The sequence below is a fragment of the Buteo buteo genome, chromosome 9 (assembly GCF_964188355.1).
Source record: "Buteo buteo chromosome 9, bButBut1.hap1.1, whole genome shotgun sequence".
In the NCBI taxonomy this organism is placed as follows: domain Eukaryota; kingdom Metazoa; phylum Chordata; class Aves; order Accipitriformes; family Accipitridae; genus Buteo; species Buteo buteo.
Genome location: NC_134179.1, coordinates 46,616,971 through 46,632,437, shown reverse-complemented (window position 1 = coordinate 46,632,437; position 15,467 = coordinate 46,616,971).

The window sequence follows — 15,467 nt, the reverse complement described above, 5'->3', positions numbered from 1 at the left end:
AAATGAACAAGATAAATGTTTTTGCTAAAACAACATAGTGAAAACAGTGAATTATAAGAAAGAGTAATTTGGATTTTCCTGTTCAAATTGAAGGTATAAATCTCAGCCTCTGGAATGATGGATTCAGCACCCTTTCCACACCTTGTTGATTTCTGGATCACACTGAGCTCAAAAAGTTCTTGTTCTACAGAACAATGAATCCTTCTCAATGGTGCTGTGATAGTTCAGAAGAATCTCTCAAAGCTGAGAGATCTATCAACCATCACCTCTTCAGCAGTACATTTTCTAAGAAAACCAGAGGCACAGTCTCTTATACAAGCTCCATGCAATCTTTGCAGTGTGTTGCATAAAAATGAAGAACTCTTCAACAAGGAAAGAAAGTTCTGATATCTATAACGTACATCTGCGCTCATGATGTGTTTGACTGGTTGACTGGAGTTTTGCACAACAGTTTGGACAGGTATGACTAAATCATTTTATGCAAGATAGGTAGCCATAGGTGTCAAAGATTGCCTTATTCTCTATGTGACCAAAATTTAAATAAAACTTAAAGATATATAGTTTTCCTTTATCCTTTTGAAAATCCTTTAGCTATGCTGCCAAGTATCCCATAGCTCCTATTCAGAAAGCAATAGGAAGATATGACCCATTCCATCACCTTCGCTCTTCCTGCAACAGAACTGGATCACAGAGTCCCCTGTGACTTTCCCAGTGGTGTCTGCTCCAGTGTCTCACTGACACAGAATGACCTAATTTGTTATGGCTGGTAAGAACTGAGAGAAATGAAATCCAGGCTCTGTAGTTAATTGGGGTCAGGTTGAGATGATTTATGATCTGAGGAATGTACTCATTCTTGACACTATCATGCGAACAACGGTATCAACTGGGCTCAGCAACCTTTGGAATCAAATTAAAATTGGAATTTTCCAGAAAATGAGAAATAGCACAGACAAGACCTGAGGGAGAACGCAGAATAGTGGGCAGGTGAGGCCATATGTGATCTACAAAGCCAGGCACCTTCTCTTCCCACACTGTCAATCACTTAATCTTCAAGTCCTGATTTATCATGATTCAGAGGAGACATGTTGCCAGGAATGGGTCTATGCCAAGAAAATTTCATCTGTCTGGAATCTGACAGGGGGAAGGAAAAAAAAAAAGGTTTGGAAATTTCAGAGGAAGGTGGGATTTGTCCTAGTTACAGTGTCTGTGTTCACTCAGCTGTCTCATGTTAGCAAGTTAGGCTCACTGAAAAATAGTGTCAAATGTTTTTCCACCACTCAAGAACCTTGAGCCTGATCCCAAGTCAGCGGGCTGTGCAGTGTAACCCATGACCCTAAACAGCAGGAGCCTTCAGCAGGTTCCCCCATGCTTTTTGGTCTATAACTTAAATCAACATCTTTCTTTTCTCTGTGGGCTTTAGAAAAGGATTACAGAAGAGTTACTCTATTTTCAAGTCCAAGGCACTTTAACACACTTCAGAAGTTAAATACAACATGAAAATAAATTCATTCAGTACTGATTTTCTTTGAAAAAAAGTCACTGGTGTTTTCTTTCCTAGTTATGACTCTGCTTCTCCATTGTTGCTAACTTTGTGTCCTGTTCTCAATTACATAAGATGCAGCCATTCATGAGCCCAGTGAAACCAGTGACTGAACACAAACTCTGGGCATACCCTTTTGCCCTCCAACACCAAGAAGTACTTTAACAAGCTTGGAAAGCCCAGCAAAGAGCCTGAGTCTTGCAACCAATCCTGAAAATCTCTTCTTTCAGGACACACACAGCATTGCCGCCAGAGCAACTACAAATGACTATGCCTTGTCATGTCACAGGAGAAAGGTATGTGCAAGACTGACAATGATCAGGTTTTGTAAATAGCCAGGGATGCTGTTCAGATTACTCCATCTGCTGCTCAAGACTCCTCCAGACATTAGTGCAAGTTTTAACCTTAATGCATTCTGCAAAGGTCTGAAAATATGTGTTATATTGAGTCTGCAACCATTAGGAATCAGTCTTCTGTGTACTGCTTTTATAAAAGACTGGAAAGGAAGCAGTCACCTCCTGATAGTGTGTTACTACTGAGACCCAAGCACTGTACACATCCTAAAGACTTGGGTTTTTTCCTTTTTCATTGTTTTGGTTTAGTTTTTCAATCTTCATTTTTTGTTGGTGTTCAGACAAAAGTCTATGAAACAAACTGCGGAGAGCAAAAGCACTAACAAAGATTGAAAATCTCACAGACAATGCTTTCCTATGCCTTCCAGCACTCACATACCTCCCAGATAGCAGAAATAAGATGTCATACTGCAGGTCTTGTAGTATTATCTTGGGTTCTTTTGGTGTTTTGTTTAAAAAAAAAAAGTAAAAAAAACCCCTACAGAATATGGAACTGCACATTCATGTTGCTGTAGCCACCATATTGACTGAGATCCAGAACAGCATCTTTCATAGGTTTAATAGCTTTGTGTTAAATAACATTAGCCTCAGCTCAAAGGATTTGATATTCCATTTAGGAAGACAAATTCACAACTATTCTAGAGCTACAAAGTACAGAGGTGCACCTTGAACTGGACAAGAATATTACCAGGAGAAGACAGGAGTCACGGGAAAATACAGAACACTCAGAAGACTAGTCTACCTGAAAGCAACCAACACAGCTAAACTCATTGTTTTGGAATCTGTGTTATTGAAGAAAAAAAAAAAAGGAAAATGAAATAAACTCTTTCCAGCATGCCCACCTTTTTCTATGCTATTTCCCTAGCTATGAACTAGAAAAATTTCATCAGCACAGAAGTCCTTTCATGGGAAAATTTTGTCCAAAGATACTTTTTTTTTTTTTTAAACAGAAACATCATCTCTATTCTGCTAATGTCTACCAAAATAGGCAGAGGGAAGGAAGGAGAGAAAGAAAAATTGTTACAAGCCCAGGAGTGGTGGTTATAAGAACTCTCCCTAGGATCCTGTGCTTCTTCCTGAACTCAATCTTGCTTACACATACCTTCACCTGCTGGCTAAGTGGAGAGTGCATTAACCCTTCACCTTCCTGTGCCCTATGAGGGTCTTTGCATACTGTTCCACAGGGATATGAGCCCAAAACATATAAAGCTTGTTAGGAAAATGAATTATCACTATGGAGGAGTGCAAAATGCTGTATAAGGGCAGAGATGACTGACAACGCAAAAAAACAGCCTGCACGGAATCATCTATGCTATATCTCAGAGACTTCACCTAAAGGCACATGCTGAAAGAGCAGAAGAGCATGAAACCGAGTTGTTCTCTGCCCCCAGTGGAAGCCCAGAGTGATCCAATTCCAGCACAGGGAAAGCTAGGAATGTAACTTTGCCCTTATAAATCTTTCTGACTCCCTCTCATCTGCAAGATTGTCAGTGGATGCAGAGTGTGGCAATAACTGCATTTGGCTGTGCTCTTTGCTACCTGCAGTTTGACTCCCAACCAAGCAGACTGCAATAACATGGGGTATTTATTCAGCTGTGCCTCTCTTGTGGATCCTGGGGAGAAAAGATAGGTTGTGGCCTCATTAATCACTTCATTCTTTGCTGGAGTAAACAGGAGGAGCCACAGGGGGTTGCCTTTGCTCAGGAGGTTCTGCAATGCATAGGGTTTGCTGAAAGAGACACCTTCACTAAAAGAGCACAAAGTTCCTTCACTGGAAGGAGGGGAAGATGAGCTGGGATGACTACAGATGATAAAGGGAGTGCAAAACAGGACTGAGCAATGGTCCAGACAACTCCTTTCTGTCCCTCCCAACAGATCAAGCAGCATCTTGACTGGTATACCCTGGGCTGCACCCAAGGTGGGAAGTGTTTCTTACCATACAGACGTTGAAAAGAACATGGATCAGCTACTCCCTGCTCTTGTCTGTGTCAGAGGAGCAAGGGCATACTCCCAGGCTGCAAAAGCTTCTGGAATCCAGGAGTTTGGGCACAGATTTTTTTTTTTTTATTTCCTGCTCTAAAGTGCGTATCTTCCTCCATAAGGCACAAAACAGTGCCCCTTTCCATGAAGGCATCTGACACAGGGGCAAGGACAGTACGGAGTCTTGTTTTTCAGGACCCAGACATACTATAACTTCACTTTTCAGACCACTGCAGGTGCCACAGGTAGGAGAGAACCATGGTCCCTCTGAGCCTCAGCTGCTGTGTTGAATGACTGAGATGTGTTAGTACCAGAGTGGTCAGGACAACTGGAGCTCTGAGAGAGGCAGATGAGACAAGTTGACTCAGCTTTTCATGGGAACCACCATTCCTGACCCCATTTTAGTTGGAAGCCTCTTAAAGCCCAAGAAGTATTTTTCCTTTGTCCCAGTCTGCAAAAGGCTTAAATGCCAAGGAAGGAGCAAACCTTTGGAAGATGGGGAAGTGTATATGGAGTGAAAGTTCAAAGAAACCCAGTGCTCTGCTGTGTTACTAATATCAGACACATGGCTTTGCCAGGCCCTGTACTCCATAACTTCAGCAGCTTTCAGAAGGGGCCACCACAGCCTTTTATAAAGAGAAGTGCTCTGAAAAGGAGAAAGGTGCTGCAACAACCTGACCAGATAGAGTTCCCCAAGAAGTATCTGGCCAGTACATCACCACGAATTAACACTGAAAACTCTGACAGATTGGTAGGTGCTTTAAAACTTTGTTGGAATTTGTTGGGAAATTGATGGGTTTTTTTCCTTGTGAGCGATTCCTAAAACATTCTTACACTGAAAATTATAAGGAAAAATAAATATTTATTTCAAAAACTTGGATTATTGTTTTTCATTTTGGGCTAATAAGAAAGAGTAATTTCAATTCAGTTCAGAGCTGAGGATTTTTTCACACTGTTGCTGCCCTTTACATGGAAGAGAAGGTACAGTGGGAGGTGTGGGATCCGGCCAGGCAGGCAGAGGTAGATGAGGGCCTGCAGCTCCAGCAGGATTGCGGCCTTTGACCTGGTGGGACAAGGCTGTTTCTCTACATCTGCTGCTCAGGAACCTCGCCATCCTTGCATCCCCACACCATGCAGAGCTTCCCCCTTCCCAGCTCCAGGGAGGGCACACATCTTGGCCAGTGGTATCTCCTAGTGTCTTTACCATTACTTACAGTGGGTTAGGAAGGGGATTCTCCCAGCTTCCCCATATAAATATATCCACAGTCAGAAAAAGATAACACAATTTACTCCTTCAAGAACAAGAGTGAACTATTCTGTAAGGCACATTTATGCTGACTTAAAATGGCTTTCAAATAGCAAATTTAAAACTAATTTCATATAAAAATATATATTTGTATATCTTTAGCTTTTCAGTATGCCATAAACCAGTTTGTCTGGCAAAGCAGCATGAACCCCGCCCCGTCAGGGGCTTCATTCAGAAAATGTGTTGTACTGTAAATGGATGACTCGCTTCTTCCCCTCACTAACCACCGAGTTCTCTCTGGCAAGCCTACTTGGCTAAACACCAGGACTAAACAGTTTATAAAGAAAACAAGGTAAAAAACTGATGTATGTATGATCCTCTTTTCAGACTTTCAGAATCTAGAGTTTTAACATAATGGTTACTACAGGAAGAAAAAGCTCAACTCCTGCCTTTTAGTCCCAAGGCAGCTTCTTTAGAAAATAAGTTATCTCAAATTGTAATTCTATGGATTTTTCTTACTGTTTTTAAAAAGGGTATGCAGAGGTTACACATGTTTTTCACACGTCTCCTGGTGTTTACAAGCTTTCTCCCTCCCCACCCCACTCCCTGCCCCTGGCCTGCCTGCATGTAATAAAAAAAAGTCAGAGGCAGCAAGTGAAGAGAAAAGCAAAAGGGGCTAAGTGTCCCAGGGGGCAGATTTGCTGTATTACTTCCAATACTTTTAAAATTGACAATGTGGAAACAGATTTGACTGATACTTCTGCTTCCATATGGATGTTCTTAGCTTCTTTACTGTGATTCATGTGCAAGAATAAAGTCTGTATTGATTGATCAAGACCTAGCTCTGGATAACCAATTTTCTTAGATACCTGACTTATTTTGCATCACTGAATTTCTCTTCATTTTTATGTAATGAATGGGGATGGCAGATGATCTAGCACTTTGTTAAAATATTTTACAAGTTAATTGAGCCAAATTAAGCTTAGCTGGAATTTAATGCATAACAATCTGAATTATTAGATTTTCAGGAGGTCTGTGTTAATAACTTCTTTGAAGATGCTTTTCCCAGTTTTGTTGCGACTTAATTATGTTTTCATGTCTGTTGGATCCCTGTTTAGTTTCTGACATAACAGAGCAATTTCCTGAGAAGAGGCAGCAGCAAGGCAGAGACTCTGCTTTTTGTCTTCTAGTCTTAACAATCAATCAATACTGTCTAAAGCTAGACAACAGAAAGCTGCTTTTGGGACCAAAAGAAGAATGCAACGAGCGATGAAATAGGTTTGGGTTTTATTCAACTTCTTTTGTCAGGTGGGTTACTTTGAATTTGGGTGCCAGAAAACCCTTTCCTTCATAATGCACTCTTGTGTCCATCAGATTCATCTTCTGTACTGTCCCAGGCTCAAGATGCCGTGCCGATTACTAGGCTTCTGGCTGACTTCCTTAGTACAGAAAAGCCATCTGATAATTCTAGGTATACTGTGAATTGACCGTTTGGCAGGGGGAGAAATTAGTTCAAAGTCCTGCAATGTGAGCCTGTCACTAGACCAGTGATCACCATTATCACCACCCACACCGCTGAGTACTCTGCAATTCCCTGTTGCAAACTTCTCAGCTGAGTCTGAAAACCCGACTAATTGCCCTGGTATTTCTGCTGCACCTCTTTCCACCTGACAGGCATCTCCTTGCCAAGGTGGGAATTACAAAGGTGGGAGTCGGGCTGTCTGCAGTGCCCTCCACTGGGCTGCAGAAGGACAGATGGCCCTTTTCTGGCCCGACAGCACTGGGAGGGTTAAAAGTCTGCTGTGAGTTTTGTGGCTTCTTTCCAAAAGGTTTCAGTTAACACCAAAGGTCCCCTTATAGCTCACTGGCTTTAATAGATTTTTCCCATTGGCTTCTCACTTTATAGACTATCATTTCCTTTTCTGCAGGGGAGCTATTTTCTGGGTCACTGATCCAACCAACTTAAAAGGGATTTCATTGATTAGGTTTTATTGGTGGTTACTTCAACCATAATGGGATAAGTTGCTAGTACCTGCTAACACCTATGTGTCTTGCTTTGGTACCCTGGCTCTATACATCTACAAGTGAAGGCTGGGTTCCTCTCTCCTGCCTTGATTGAGTGCTCGATAATTACTAGCACCTTCTTTACCTCCTTACTACCTCAGTTGCTTTTGTCCTTTTTCATTTCAGTACAGAAATTCAACTGCATGGCCAAGCGTTGCTGACAAAGTCCCCTACTTGTTGCACGTGGCACCTTATTCCAGCAACATCTCTGTGTTTATCTCTGGTCATCCCTGCAGTCACACAAATTTCCCCCAACTGAAGGCCTGCCTACCAGCCAGCATCACAAGAACAGGTGAAGCCAGGAGATCACCCCTTTCAAGACAAAACTGAGCAGAGTGTTTTAGGGCAGATTCTTTTTCTTTTAATTTTTTTCATAACAGTGAAAACTGAGGAGTAGAGCAAAGAAAGGGAAAGAAAGCAGAGCTTGTAGATCTGACTACACTGAGGGGCCCTCCCCTCATACTCCTGACTTTCAGTGCTTCATATTGTTGCCTTATCCTATATGAAAGAAAGGTTGGGAGTCTTAAGGTCATGTCTGTTAGCAGCACAAATTGGTAATCAAGTCAGGCATTTCTTCAAATGCCTTACAAAAAAGGTACATCTCCCTTTCAACTCCCAAACAATGCAGGCTCCATGCTCTAAGCTCCTCCAAGCTTTTCTCAGCATCATATTCTTCCTGCTGCTCAAGCTGTGTGACTCCCATCCAGCCTTCCAGACTTTCCCTCAAATCCATAACTCTTTGCAGGGTGATGGCCTTTCACCCACAGTGAAAGTGCCTTTCTGTTAAGTGGTAACATGTAGATATTTAGGGAGAAGTTGCTGCGTTTTCTGCAATTAGAGCAATGAAGGTGCCAAACAGCATTATAAGAAAGCGATTACTATGATTATAATTATTATAACCTTCATTGCAACAGAATTTAACCCAATCCTTTCCCTTTCTGGTAAACTTCAGTACTCTACAAGCACTAATTAATGATGCATCTCCAGTGCTGATTAAGTATACAAATACCTCGTCCTCCTGCAGACATGAAACTGAGGCACAGAAGTTGAGAGAGCCCACCCAGATCCAGAAAGCAGTGGAGTTGCAAACAGGACTCCTCCCTATCAGTCCCCTGTCCCAATGCTCCTCCCAGCCCCAGAGACAGACTGATGAGTTGCCTGTGTGTCCTGGTTTCAGCTGGGATAGAACTAACTGTCTTCCTAGTAGCTGGTACAGTGCTATGTTTTGAGTTCAGTATGTGAAGAATGCTGATAACACTGATGTTTTCAGTTGTTGCTCAGTAGTGTTTAGACTATAGTCAAGGATTTTTCAGCTTCTCATGCCCAGCCAGGGCACCAAACTGGCCAACAGTGTATTCCATACCATGTGACGTCCCATCTAGTTTAGGAACTGGGAAGGGGGGGGCAGTGATTCGCCGCTCGGGGACTGGCTGGGTGTTGGTCGGCGGGTGGTGAGCAATTGCCCTGTGCATCATTTGTACATTTCAATCCTTTTATTACTACTGCTGTCATTTTGTTAGTGTTATCATTATCATTATTAGTTTCTTCTTTTCTGTTCTATTAAACCGTTCTTATCTCAACCCAGGAGTTTTACTTCTTTTCCTGATTTTCTCCCCCATCCCACTGGGTGGGGGGGGGGAGTGAGTGAGCGGCTGCGTGGTGCTTAGTTGCTGGCTGGGGTTAAACCACGACACTGTGTGCACACATGCTCCTGATCTGCCCTGGAGGATGCCATCTGTGACCCAATATTAGTTTAGATTTTTTGGTTTTGTTTCTGAGCTTCATAAAATGGGCAGGACCACAGCAAAGGCACGAGCCATATTAAAAAATGAAGCAGAAGAGGTGGTACTGCCTGTGCATAGTGTAAAATCTATGAGTACCAGCAAGTGCAGAGTTATCTTCAAAGATTTTAAGAAACTGATTCTTCAGAGCAACAATACAAGTGATTTGCAACTTGCTACTTCTGGTTTAATTTCCTTTCCTCTAATACAGCTGCTTTCCTGGCCAGAAACTACATGCTTCTCTTTGTGCTGAACACAGTGCAATGGGCTCATGGGAAAGGATATAATTTTCTTCCAGCTTCTTTCACAAAACATCTGACTAACAGCCTAGGAGGGTTTGCAGATTCATGAGCACTCTCGGAAAGAAACAGGATGCTGGTGGCAAGGCTAGTACAAAGCTGCATGACTCCATTGCCAGTGTTGATAGAGCAACCTCCGTGCTTCTCGCATTTTTGGGATCCAATTCTGAAACACTTCTGCTTCCCACATCACTGTCATAAGGAGAGCTCAATGTAGTCTTGCAGCATCAGGCCTTGGAAACTGAAGAGAATGATAGGAAATTTCTCTGTACTTCATGTCTCTTCATGGGATACAGGGAAAAGGAATTGAGGGTAGCAGACTGCTGCTCACTCCCATTTCCCTAGAAGACATGTCCCTTTCTCTGTACTTAATCTCCATACATCCTGAGCAGAGACTTCTCTGTTTGCTCTCACAAATGCCCTGGTACATTATAGCGATATGACAATCAATTAACTGCTCACTCTATCACAATAAAGAAGCCACCCAACCTTATATAACTCTTTTTAATTGTTTTCTTACATTATAACATTTTGCTAAACTTATCCTGCCATAACTTACATCATTTAATTTCTCAAAGTGCTAATAATTTAATTGCTTCCTTCCTGCAGACAAAGTGCCTGAACTGTCTTCTCTTATTCAGAACATTATAAAAAGTAGCTGGCATGAATACCTAAAAAGGGGTATTTTATTCACAAGACCTTACATAAAACTGTTTTCTCCAGAGCCTCTGTGTTGTGTCTTGGACACAAAGGTGCAAGAAACCTACCCAGACACTTCCGTGCATACTGGGACTACCTTCACTATAGAAAGTCACCCAGAGATGAAAAGCATGGCAAGTCTCATAAGCAAGTTCTATGGGCTAGTGGAAACCTCCTGTCATATTGCCCATATACATCATCTTGAAATTAAAACATGAAATTCAAATTACAAGTAAATAACTCATGCTACCATAGATCCTCTTGCAGATCCAGAAAGAGACTGAGCAAAAGTAATCTTTGCAATTTACATTTCAGCCTTGAGAAAGAGAACTTACTAGAAGGAAGACATACTGTGCATTTCAAACCTTGATCAATAACCTGTGTCTGCAATTTAGACTTCCCTAGTCTTCTGCCAGTTGTGTTGCCCTGTTTCTAGGAATAAGGATTGATTATGCCAAATCTGGTTTGGGGCTTCATTAAGCATAGCCTTCCTTTCCTTCACTTTTTATCTCAAAATGAGTTAGGATGGGGACACTGCCAAACTGTGGAAAGGGACCTGGTTGTCCTGGTGGACAAGAAGCTCAATATGAGAGTGAAGAGTGTGCTGCTGCGGCAAAGCAAGCCAACAGCATGCTGGGTTGCATCAACAAGGGCATCACCAGCAGAGATAAAGAAGTCATTATCCCACACTACTCAGCGCTTGTCAGGCCACACCTGGAATACTGTGTTCAGTTTTGGTCCCCACTATAAAAAAAAAAAGCGGACAGGCTGGAGATGGTCCAGAGAAAGGCCACAAAGATGATCAAAGGACTGGGGAGCCTGCCATATGAGGAAAGGCTGAGACAACTGGGTTTGTTCAGCCTTGAGAAAAGGCGGCTTAGGGCAGACCTTGTCACCATGTTCCAGTATTTAAAGGGTGGCTACAAAGAAGATGGATACTCCCTTTTTACAAGGAGTCACATGGAAAAGACGAGGGATAATGGGTACAAGTTACTCCTGGGTAGATTCCAATTGGACACAAGAGGAAAATTCTTCACAATGAGAACAATCAGCTATTGGAATAATGGCATGTAACTTTATAAGCAATTATCTGATAGCATTGTTAAAATTCAGCCATGTTGATGGAGGGAGACTAACTTCAATAGTTAAAGAGAATTAACACTTTTTCATCTTAATCTGAAGAAAAAAAAAAAAGCACGGTTCAAAGACATAAAGTCATTCATATTACTAAAACAGATCATCCAGAACAGCTATAATACCCAAAAATTCTAAGTGATGGACACATTAGGAAGTGGATTGCAGAGTAATCCACATGTTACCGAGTGAAAACTCACATTTTCTGTTTCTGTACACCACCCCACTGTAGTCAGATGCTCAGCTACTAAGCTCCACACTCTTTTACCAGTCCCTTGCTGAATATGCTCATTTGGAAAATCCTCATTAAGGTTCTGGCCTGAGTCAATCTTAGACTGGATGAGAGATCACACACACTCCAGAGGCAAACGTCTTTGCCCACAGACTCATCGGCTGCATGGGCTCAAACTTCCAAAGCCTGAACAACATTAACAAGAGGCTGCTGCATTGACAGTAGAATGCAACAAAGCTGTAATTGTTAGGTTGCAAAGGCTTGACCCTCAGACCTTTCATGCCAAAATGCAGGTCACCATCATGTGTGCTACAAAAGAAAAGTATCTAGAAACACAGACAAAGCATTTTGTTCTAATGAAACAACAAGCAAGAGAATCTGCACATGTAATGCCTGTATGTTGGACTGTTCACTAAAATATAAGCAGAGACATTTGCTCTAGGAATATTCTTTAAATGATGCTTCCTTCAGTTGGCAGTCTCTTCCATTTTGCTTCTCTGCAGTGTAAGAGACCAGCCTGATGTTTCCTGCCACATGCCGGGCAGCAAGAGACAGAGAAGCAGTAACTGAGAGAAGAGGATTAGGACAGCTCAGGGAACATGCTCCTTCTCCCCAGCCTGTTCTTTGTCATTAGCGAAGTTGAATTGGAACTACACACAACTATTCGGCAGGTATTTCCAGTATCAGGATTTCTGTGTTTTCTCAGGTATTGTATCACCTTACTAGGCAAAGATGGCTGATATCAACAGGCAATGACTAGACTCAGCATCTTATTTGTGATATTCCTGTCCAAGGAACAACAGGGTATTGAAGAGTGGCTGGGGTGATTTCGTGCCTGATGTTAAGAAACCTGAGCTCTTCATCCGGCTGTTTCTTTATTATTATTTTTATAAAACTGCAGGTCTGTTCATGCTCCATTCTACAGTACAGAAAGTCTTTTCAACGTTCAGTTTTTCACTAAGACATTTGCCATTTGTTCCTGTTTATGTCAGGATCTATCACTGGGAGCTTTACAATGCACTAACCGTAACTGGTGAGGACTGCAAGGGATGCATCTGAAACTCAGGACTGGGTTTTCTCAAACCAGTACAATAGATGGAAACAGTTAAATCATGGGGGCGGACACAGGAGGGGGAGGGGGATTAGACACAGAACTCAATTGGTAACTAAGAAAAATAAGCTGTAAGCCCAGGGAAGAAACATCTCAGGCAGTATGGATTTCAATGTTGGAATAAATCTATTGCTAATACTTCATAAGCAAGAATCTGTTCCTGTCTCGTTTGTATATCACTTCTGAACTCTTCACACACTCTACGTTTTAAGGAAAAAAAAAATAGAAGGTAATTAATCACTCTGAATGTTAATTGCTGAGCCTGCAAAGAGAAACTCCAGAATCATACTCCTACATCTGATGATTAGTCAGCCTTTGAAAACAAACGTGACGTATTTGTACAACAAGCACTTGAGGAATGCAGGAGAAACTATCAAGCAAGCAAGCTACGTAATTTGTTATTTGTAACTTCTACTAACCTTTTGCCCATCCTGAATATTTCCTGATATGAAGTCAGCAGCTTTCCCAGGAATCCAAGGCTTTTCTCTTCTCTCATACCCTGTTTTCAAACTCTGCATCCTCCAAATGATTAGCCAACAATATTTTTCCTATTTCAACTTTATGAAAACAGAAGGAAGGATTCATACAGATCACTGAGGAAAGTACAGAACACAAAAAGAGGTAGGTGAAGAGGCAAACTGATTTAAAGCATGATTCATCCCCTGAGGCCACTGTTGTCATAAAGGGATCAATCAGAGACTAACCTTGCTCATGATCAGCAGCATCAGTTTCACCTTGTGATACTTAACTCACCATCAAGATCAGCTGTGCCATGATAATGACTGCCTCATTCTATTACTGTATCTCTTGTACTGTTGCTTAATGGTTTCTTTGCTTTTAAGGTGATGTACTATGTGCTTCTGTTTCCAGCCTAAGAGCTTGTGATGTAAGTGAAACGTGTCAAATAATTGGACTAAGTTGCCCAGACCAGTGGAGGAAAAATATTTTTTTTAGTTTTGTGGATTTTATGCTTCTTCTTTCTTTATCACTAGTTACTGCCTGGATATTGGAACCCAGAAGTAGCCTGTTCAATCCTACTTGGTGGAGTAAGAATGTTTCCTAGAGACAAAGGAACAATATATCAGTTTATATTAATGTCAAACCCAGCTAATGGAAACTAAAAAAACCCCTTCCCCAGATCTCTTGAAATTGATTCAAAATCATGAGGTATTTTAAATGATAAATTTAGCAATTTAGTTCCATGTGTCTGTTTGCTTTCTAACCTTCTTAGCACAGGGATTCAAGCTTTCCAGCTTTTTACTGCTAGTAAATTGCTTTGACAAACAAAACATGCTGAAACCTGAATCTGCTCTAGGAGTTTGGGCTTGAAGGGAAAAAAGAGCTACAATAACATAAAAGCTATAATAACATGGCTTGATCTGGAAGCCCCAAGTTCTTGGTGATTTTCCCTTCAATGGCCAGTGTGCCTAGCCCTGGTTAATACTGTCCTTCTAATTAGGCTGCATGGCATTTTTCACAGGCTCCAAAGCAATAAAAATATGGAAAAGTTTGTCCCAGATCCTGCCTCTGTGCAGCTCTCAAAAATAAGCTTTTATGTAGTTCGTCTTCCGTACAGTACTTTTATGGGTGTCAGGAAAATTTCAGGTATCCTACACAGGTATGCACAGACATAAATACACATACATATGTAAACACGTATAGACGTTCACATTACAGAAGAGTCCCAATACAAACAGGGATGAGTTGATCTTAATTTAATTAAAATAAATAGAGGAATTCAATGATAGTACTGGCAACACATCTCAGTCACAGCAAAAAAAATAGCATTACTGTCTGGCTAGTAAAAATGGTGACTTTGCTATGTCAAATGCACGCAGTCACTGTAGCTCATATCTACACTGTGCCTTTCTGCTTTTTCATTCACACATACGCACTCATAAACTGCAGTGACCACTCTGACTAGGAGTCATAGAATCATTTATGTTGGAAATCACCACTAAACAATGTCCCTAAGTGCCACATCTACATGTCTTTTAAATACCTCCAGGGATGGTGACTCAACCATTTCCCTGGGCAGCCTGTTCCAGTGCATGATAACCCTTTCAGTGAAGAAATTTTTCCTAATATCCAACGTAAACCTCCCCTGATGCAAATTGAGGCCATTTCCTCTTCATCTTATCACTTGTTACTTGGGAAAAGAGACTGATACCACCTCACTATGACCTCCTTTCAGGTAGTTGTAGAAAGTGATAAGGTCTCCCCCAAGCCTCCTTTTCTCCAAACTAAACAAGCCCCATTTCCTCAGCTGCTCCTCGTAAGGCTTGTTCTCTAGAGTCTCTAGTCTCTAGTCCCTCTTCACAGTAAGGGAAAGGAAAAGACAACTGTGCTGAGACCTAAGTCTCCTTCTACATCAGCATTTCTGTTACCGCCAGTTGGATGGGAAATTAGAAAATCATAATGCAAACAAATGTTACAGTAGAAAATCCCACCCACTTTAGAGTACAGATCACAGTCATATATTGAAATCAGATCTAAAGTAACAAAGATTCCATTATCTCTTAACCAGGAAAGGTAGCACTAGTAACTGAGAGTCAAACTGCCATTTTGCTATGATACGTACACATAAAAGTGCAAAGCCTTAGTATCTGTTGACACTTAGACTTTGTAAGACATTTAAGGTATAAATTGCCTAACCACAGTCTGACTGGCAGAAATATTCTATTTCAATTCTCTAATTAAACTAGATTAAAATTAACAGCCTGAATAGATTGTTACAATATATGGAGCAGAAACAAGTTCAGTAAAACTGAAAGTTCAGAAGGTTAACTCGTATGCTTCAGTGATCTTCTCAAATCAGAGTAAGTTCAAATTCTAGTGCTGCATTTAACGACATCTACAATGTTTGGGGATGTGGGACCAGTTGCTGGATGTAAACTTCCTGACAGTTAGCATGTTTTCATTCTGCTCTCATAGACACGTCAAAACTGTGTTTCCGTCAGGTGTCCTGACACAGTGGGGTCCTGGGAACACTGGAGCTGTAGTCTGCTAGCAGAAAGATCAAAATATA